Below are 8,832 nucleotides of genomic sequence, written 5' to 3'. Positions count from 1 at the left end.
TTCAGGGTGAGAAGCAAGAACAGTGATCCCAGCTACCAAGGCCACACCCAAAAGGGGTAACGTCCAAAACAAAAAGGCCAAAGACCAAAGATGGCCCAGGCCCTGACATATAGTAGACCAGATACAGGTTCCAAAGGTGAGAGTGGCAGAAGCCCTAGGTAAAAGTGGGCCTAAGGGCCTGAGATGAGGAGAAGGGGCTAAAACCCCAGGGAAGCTAGGGGGAAAATAGAAGTGCACTCCAAGCTCCACCTTAAGGACAAGCTACCAAGCCCCACACAGAAGCAAAGGCCATATCAGACACAGACCACAGGCCGAGCTAAGGAAACAGAAGGTTCCTCAACACCAAAGGTAATCTGGCCAGAGGAAGAAAAAATAGGGGGGAGAAGGCCATCTGTATATGTTTGTAACCTCCCAATGGTGGACCCTGAGGAAATTAGTTGAAGCTAGAGTTGGGGGAGTAGCCTTTGTGAAGGTGTATACAGGCCTGGCAGAAGACCCACTGGCCAGGGACAGATAGAGTTTTGGGGGGAGGAATATGCCTAGAGAGCACTTAGGGTGCAGTGGGAGCTTTGGGGAAGGCTCATGGACTGGCAGGAAACCAGAGGGAGAAGGGACTCTTTCCAAAGGGCCCAAAGAAGAGGAGATCTGGGGTACTTGAGGAGAAAAGGTGAAAAGGTACCCCAAGTAATAGGAGACAGCCCTCCCAGGAGGAGGGAGGACGTTTCCCTTTCATGTTGAAGGGCTATAGAAGGGAGAAAAGACAGGCCTAAGATGCACCCTACCAAGGTTGGCTAATGTGGGGGGACTACCTGTGACGGGATAACTCCTATCAAATACCACATGGTGCGCCTTTGAGGAAAAGGTGAGTAGGAGGCTCCTGAAAACTTCCGCCTCTCGTTCCAGAGCTGCTGGGTGACTGAAGAAAGGCTGATAAGAGCCCAAAACAGATGCAGTACCCAAAAATGCAAAGACCCTCCCGGTGAGTGTGGGTTTTAACAGGGGGAGATGTGTTGCAAGGCACTATGGTGCCCTGCTCCTTTAAAGAACTGAAACTGCTAGGGGAAGAGTCCTAGAGGTGAGTTGGAAGCCCCAGCTGTGGGTTACCAGGGCAGCCAGAACAAGCTAGTGGCCCACACCTGCCAGCGGTCAGCTGACCGGAAGGGGCAGGGCCTACCCAGGGCGGAGGCCAGAAAGGCGTTCCCCTGCCAGCAGCCAAGGGGGAAAAAGCTCTCCCAGAGCAAGCAAAGGGGAGAGGCCTGACTGCAGGAGAAGCTTCTGATACTGTTGAAGAACGAAGCATTCCCTAGTACGGTTTGAATGATGTTAGAGACGGGTGGCTTGAATTTATGTTACAGCCCAGGGGCTTGTTATTTCATAGATTCATAGATGCTAGGGTCGGAAGGGACCTCAATAAATCATCGAGTCCGACCCCCTGCATAGGCAGGAAAGAGGGCTGGGTTTAGATGACCCCAGCTAGATGCCTATCTAACCTCCTCTTGAAGACCCCCAGGGTAGGGGAGAGCACCACCTCCCTTGGGAGCCCATTCCAGACCTTGGCCACTCGAACTGTGAAGAAGTTCTTCCTAATGTCCAGTCTAAATCTGCTCTCTGCTAGCTTGTGGCCATTATTTCTTGTAACCCCCGGGGGCGCCTTGGTGAATAAAACCTCACCAATTCCCTTCTGTACTCCTGTGATGAACGTATAGGCAGCCACAAGGTCGCCTCTCAACCTTCTCTTGCGGAGGCTGAGGAGTTCCAGGTTCTCTAGTCTCTCCTCATAGGGCTTGGCCTGCAAGCCCTTAACCATACGAGTGGCCCTTCTCTGGACCCTCTCCAGGTTCCCCACATCCCTCTTGAAGTGCGGCGCCCAAAATTTCACGCAGTACTCCAACTGCGGTCTGACCAGCGCCCGATAGAGGGGAAGTATCACCTCCTTGGATCTGTTCGTCATGCGTCTGCTGATGCACAAAAATGTGCCATTAGCTTTTCTGATGGCTTCATTACACTGCCGACTCATGTTCATCTTGGAATCCACTAGGACTCCAAGATCCCTTTCCGCTTCCGTTCCACCGTCATTTCCTAGGCAGTTGGTATGCTGGGCATTTTTCCTCCCTAGGTGCAGTACTTTGCATTTCTCCTTGTTGAATTGCATTCTGTTGTTTTCTGCCCATTTGTCTAACCTGTCCAGGTCTGCTTGTAGTTGTTCTCTGCCCTCCGGCGCGTCCACTTCTCCCCACAGTTTTGTGTCATCTGCAAACTTGGACAGAGTACACTTCACTCCCTTGTCCAAGGGTGACTGAAACTACCCTAAAACTGTCCAAGGGTGACTGAAACTGAATTGTGTTTTGTTTATTGTTGTATAAGACTGGTGGTTTGGTTGAGGCTATTAGGGGATGGAGGAGGCCTCATAGGGGGCCCATGGCAGTGTGGGGACCCCGGCACCAGAGAGGGCACAGCATTTGGGCTGCACAGACTCCAGGTGCCAGAGAGGGCGTGGCCCTCTGCAGGACTGCGGAAAGCCCAGGGAGGACAAGGGGGGCTGAATTACAAAAAGGCCCAGACCAAACTAAGTTGGTACCATCTGCGAGGCTTGGGGCATGGTAAAGGGCTGGTTAAAGCCACGCATAGCCCATGAGACTAGGGTGCCCTGAAACAACCGTTGTGACATCTATTTTGGAGCAGGACCCACCAGAGGTCTGGAAACCCACAGGGTCCAAGAATCAATGAAGAACGTGTCCAAGAGGACTTAAAGGCAGCCTCACTATCATTCATACCATCAAAGACGTGGTAGGTGAGAATAGAGGGTGCCCATTGGGCCAACTTGGCACGGTAAGGGGGCGTTAGGGAGATCACAGCCCTCCTTAAGGACCCCAGCCCATGACACACCCAAAGGTATAGTTCCACAGACTGTACCAAAGAGGTTTGTAGAACCTAAACCTAAGAAATTTTTGATGTTGGTGTTTGGTTTTTGTTTTGTTAATTTGTACAAAGAATTGCAGTGCATAAAGAAGACTGTGTACAGTGTCAGATCATGGTCTCCAAACCAGGGTCTTAGCCTGCATGACACAACTGCTCATTCTAGTTTCCCACATGCCTGCTTGAGCAGCCAGGTGATACAGATGTTCATAACCATCCATCAAGGCCTAGCCACCTACTCACTTCCTGGTGCTGGAGTGACTGGCCAGGGTCAGCATCAGAGCCATCCCTGAGAGGGCAGAATTAGAGCAAACACCCTGGGTCCCATGCTTTGGGTGGTCCTGTGGAGCCAGGCAGAGCAGCTGCAATGACTTTGTGCTGCCACCGACTTCACATCTGGCTGCTTGGCAACCCCCCTGCCACTGAATCCGCCCCCGAATATGGCACCTCCGGCAGCTCACTACCCTCGCCCCTCACTGGCTTCCTCTTGTCTGGGGGTGGGGCCCTGCACAGGTTGTTTTGCCCTGGACCCTGTACCCTACTCGGGTCATCTCTGGTCAGCTTTATGCCTTCCTATAACAACCCCTGGACCAGAAGTAGAAAGGTCTGGGCAACCAGGTTCAATCTGTAATATGGGTGACTTTGCCCTTGGCTACTGCTTCTACTGGATGTCTGTCATGTTCTCTGGCAGGTCAGGAGATCTGCAGACCCCTCTATGGCTTTTCATCGATCTACATCTGTGGCAAAATGCCATTTCTGTCTCTCCCCAAATTCTGCTATCAGGAGGATAATCTGACAATTTGGTTACCATGGCCACTACAAAGGGCAGACACCTCTGGTCCCATTGGATTCAGGGAACCCTGAGTTGTAACATGAGCTGGATACATTCCCGAGGGAGGGGAAAACCTGCTCCCTCTGCCTATGTGACTGGCCTAGCACACCTGGGTGGAGGCTTAAACTCCCTATTGTTTTAAGCAATGTCATCATGCCTGGGAGAAGGCTAGAGACCCTGACAGTTTACCCAGCAACCAGTGATGCATTTCAAATTGGTTGGCTGGGAGCCAACAGTTGCCGCCCTTCATTGGATCAGGTAAATGAGGTCATAAGAGCTATATAAATTAAAGACTGCCTGGGAGGTGGGGCAGCAGCCATGGTGAGAACTCTGAGAGAAGCTGGACCTGCTGAAACTCGTGCTCTCTCTCTTGAAACTCATGCTCAATGAACTGCTTGCCTCCAGCGGGAATCTCCACCTGCCTCAGAGGGAATCTCCACCTGCCTCTGGATGGTATTTGTGAGTAAGCTACTTGAGATCTAACTAGATATATAGCTTGCAGTAACACTGATGTGTGATCAAAGGCTACTATGCCACTGTTTTCTCTATGGGATTTCTCTGATATTGCTCTACCCTGTACCCTATTCCAAACCTACTCCTTGTAACCGATAAAGTTCTCCTTTGCACCTAACATGGCATACTCATTGGGAGAGGGTCTAGATTATGCCTTGGGGTCCCCTTGGTTCGGCTGTTTAAGGGAGATCACTATTTGTGCTTCAGATTGAGGGAAGCACTTCAAGTTCTTGTAGTGGGTCAGGTACTCTCGAGGACTACTAGACCTGTGTTTCCCAGAGGTCAGAGGTCCAAGATCAGTCAAGACTCTGGGTTGTGGTGCAGTTACCCCCAGGCTTGCGGGTGTGCTCCAGGAAGGGGTTCATCCAAGCGTGAGGTGCCCCCAGGGAGGCACTTGGAGCCTGGAAGGTGGTTGGGCACAGTGAGGTAGGTGGCTTAACACAGGATCCCCCCATACTGGTCTACCACAACATCTGTATAACATCTATGCTGTGTTGGGTGCTAAAAGCATTGTGCTTTGAAGTCAGAGAGTTGCAGATTCAAGCCTTCTCTGGGAAAGGGGCACTTGAACCAAGTTTTCTAGCATTCTGGGAAATTGCCCTATTCATTCAGCTGTTAGGGCTAAAATAAAGGAAGACTTCTCATTCCAAGCCATGTCCAACCAATGTGTAGCTATACTGTGCATGTTCAGTCTTCATGTGTAAGCTTACAAATGTATAGCATAAAGCTAGGGCCAATAATAGCCAGGTAGGTGGCTAGAAAGCTACCATTTTGATGTACAAAGGGAAATAAAAGTCTACCCAAAGGGCTCAGATATAGAATCAACAGCTTGTTCTACAATAACTGGAATAGATAAAGAATTGACACTGGCACAAGGACAAATCTCAATGAGAATTGGGGAATGCAATAGCCTAAGATTGTTTGCCATCCGTCTTGGCCCTGTAGATATCCTAGGTCAGTGCTGTGTCAACTCCAGTGGTTTGACCAAGTACTGTGGTTCTGTAGATTCTTCCTGCCCTGGAAGGAGTTCCCTTTTTCTGCAGATATTGTAACACTGGCAGGGTGGAGGTGGCAGCCTAGAACTCTGCTGCTAAAGTGGCATTCTAATTCCCAAGGGCTATTCTTGGGAACCAGAGGTCTCAGATAACTAAGAGGAATCCATTCATGCATTTATGCACCCAAGAGATTTTCCTAGTGATCTATGTCATCCCTCTGCTGTGGAATCTCAGGATTATCAGGACTGACTCTTTTCACACTTGCATCTTTTTTTCCTCTGGCTAATATTCTTTATTAGCTGCCCCATCACCCCGTAATAGATTAACACATTCATTTTGTAGATTGTCTATGCATTAAGACTTATAAACTAGTTTTAAGCACCCTTTAGCCATCTTAAACCTGTCCTGGAGTGGCATAACTTTATCTCTGATGCGCACTAGTCACCTTGAGTTCCATGAATGTATTGCTACTCCCCAGAGATAAGTCACCTAAGTTTTTGTCCTCCAGTGTTGCCCTGTGGGGTCAGGCCAACTCTCAGGATCTCAGTATTGCACTGTTAGACAGGACTGTGTGACACAATTGCACATATACAAACACAGAAATAAATTAGGTGTGTGTGTGCGTGTGTGCGCGCGCGCACACACGCACACACACAAACTAGCCTAGGCACATGCATAACTATCACCAATACAAACACCCCAAAAGATAGACTCGGATCACTAATTTTTATATCATGCACACAATGACACATATATATATACACACACTTACCAGTTCACACACATACAACCTACCTACACATACACACAGGTAAGTTCCTAACTTGGATGGTACAGTGTGTATGTGTGTGCTTGGGGTACCTAGGATACTTGGGAGAAGGTTTAGGTGAGGAAGGTTAAGGTGAGAGAGAAAGTGTAAGGAATGAAAGTTACCAGAACTGGGATTAGAACCAATGGACTACACAGAAGCTGGCTGAGGAACTGAGGCTTTGGGTTACTTAAGATAGACTAGGGCTGGAAACTGAGACAGACAACTGAGATATTGGGGGTAGGGGGGTGGTGAGATAAGTAGTGGCAAGGAGACAGCCAGGAAAGAAACTGAGGCAGAAACCTGGTTGCTCAGGGGAAAAGGCAACAAAGTAAGACAGTGGCAAAGAAACAGGGTTTGGAGGCAGAGAGGAGCTCAGGACAGGTGTTGGAGGTGGCAGAGAGCCAGAAGCAGGAGAGGGAGAAATGAGACAGAGATTGGAGAAGGGCTGAACCATAGTAAAGCAAAACCCAACTCAGGGGTCCAAATAACAGGTTTATTAAACAGACAACATGCTACACAGCCCCATGAAGTTATTGGTTTACACATACACAGACATACACACAATCACTCACAATGGCAGCAGGAGAAAGAGATGCAGTGGAAGGGTTGGAGTCCAGGTAGGGAAGAGAAGCAGAGTCCAAGTCCTGGTTGAAGAGGGGGCGGGGGTGATAGCTACCTATCCAGGCTGGAAGGAGTCCTTGTCCAGTAGGTGTTGTCCAGAGGTGGGGGGTCGCTGGCAGGGCCTCTGGGTGGGTAGGTGGTGTGGTATGGTGCTGGTCCAGATGGAGAGGGTGTCCCAAAGAGTCAGTCTTCACTACCCCTTTTTATGGGGCAGACTATCTCTGATCTCCTATAGGGAGGGCCTGTCCAGGCAAGGTCAGTCCTGTCCTAGAGGGCTCCAGGTGTTCTTACTGAGCATGTGCAGCCTGGCACAATGGTGGATTGCCTCATCTTTTGTTTTTTGAATGCTGATGGGTGGTTCCAAGGGTTGGGTTGTTGGTTCAGGTATTGGTGGTGTTGATGGTTCAGTCATTCAGAGGGAGCTATTTTCAGACATACTGCCATTTGTCTCTCAACCACTCATCCCCATTCATTCAGGAACCAAGTTACATAGGAGAGGTAGGTGTGAGTCATGGCTTACACAACCGGGCCTGGGAACAGGATGGAGACTTGACAAACAAAATGGAAACTTGACATGACTTATGTTACCTTACATATGTAGGCCTAAATCATATAGTACCAGTAAAACAGTAATATAGAACAGTAAAAATCAATATAAACATAATAATTATACAATTTAAAGAATGAGAAAAAACAAAACAAATACAACTTGCTACCAAAATAAAATGTTGACGCTTATCCTATGTCTTAGCTCACTTATACTTATCTATAGGGAATAGAGAGGGAAAGAAAGTCAGAAATGGTTGAGGAAGGGGAGGGAATGCAGTTTAAAAGAAAAGAAAACAAAACAAAACAAAACAAAACTGGGGGGTTTTCTACACCAGCATCCTAGGATGCTGTCCCTCCCCCCAACCCTCTTGTTCTGTTAGGACAACTCACAGCTGTAGTTCTTACTCAGGTTCCTGTTCACCAGCCCTTTAATGGCAAGTTACAGTTGTTGCAGGTCAGAGACTGTCAGAGAAGACTGTACATCAGGGCTGTGGACAGATCTTCAGATCCAGAGAAGCTTTGGATGGTTTGGTGTCTGAAGCAGCATGTCTGGATCGAAGCTCTGCCTTTGCTAGGCTTTCCAAAGCAGTTTGCAGTTTCCGAATCACTTTGGAGCCACTTTGGCGCCGCTTCGGAGATCCGGCCAAGTGTATAATAGGGAATCAATGAAATATCTATATCTTTGTTGTTTTTTTGTCTAATTTGGATGAAACTTGCAGGGGTGGTAGCAGGGTGGTAGGGGTGGTAGTTTCAAGAAAATTGGTGCAGGGGATTGGGGGAACTGAACCCCAAATTCTTGAAAGCAAAACTCCTGTCACATCTATGTGTTACAACACAGGGGCAGCAAAACTGCAGAGATGGTGGCTCCTGGTGAGGCCACAAAGCCTGCCAAGTTTCTAGAAGATTGGTGCAGGGGCTTGGGGGGAACAGTACCTGAAGCTGCGGACAAGTAAAACTCAGGACATAGGTGACACTGTGTGTTTTAAGGCGCAGCAGGGTGAAAGCTGCAGGGATGGTGGCCTCTGCTGCAGCCATGAAGCCTGCCAGCTGCCTAGGAGATGGGTGCAGGGGTTATGGCTTCCCGGGGCCAACACCCCTGGCTGCTGACAGGCAAAGCTCAGTGCCATGGCTGCTTACGCAACTGTGTCTGCCTTGTAGTGTGGGAGACACTACTGCAGGCCTGCCTGCTAAGCTACTGTGTTAGCAGTTACCAATCAGTCATGATTCACTGAGGGACCAGCTCAATACACAGTTGCTAGCTAATGTAATCAGTTATTTACCAATAATTAACACCTACAAAACCAGAGCCTAAGGAGAGGAAAGAATCAATACAGATAATCAACTGCCCCAAGACAGACAGACAGTTGCACAAGCATCCACATCATGAGTTTTGTCTGTCAGCAGCTAGGGGTGCAGGCCCCAGAACTTGCTTTGACACTTTACCCCAATGTAATCCTACTCCCCATGTCCCCATGATAATCACCTGCACTGAAGTAAGCACCAATCTGACCATCTTCATCATCTTTGTGACCATTCTGTGACCACCCAGCCAGCTGTGGGGAAATGCAAAAACTTCAACACCTGTACCTCCCACC

Source organism: Alligator sinensis, unplaced genomic scaffold (assembly GCF_000455745.1).
Source record: "Alligator sinensis unplaced genomic scaffold, ASM45574v1 scaffold1_1, whole genome shotgun sequence".
NCBI classification, from domain to species: Eukaryota; Metazoa; Chordata; order Crocodylia; family Alligatoridae; genus Alligator; species Alligator sinensis.
Note: the sequence above shows the minus strand (reverse complement) of the source record.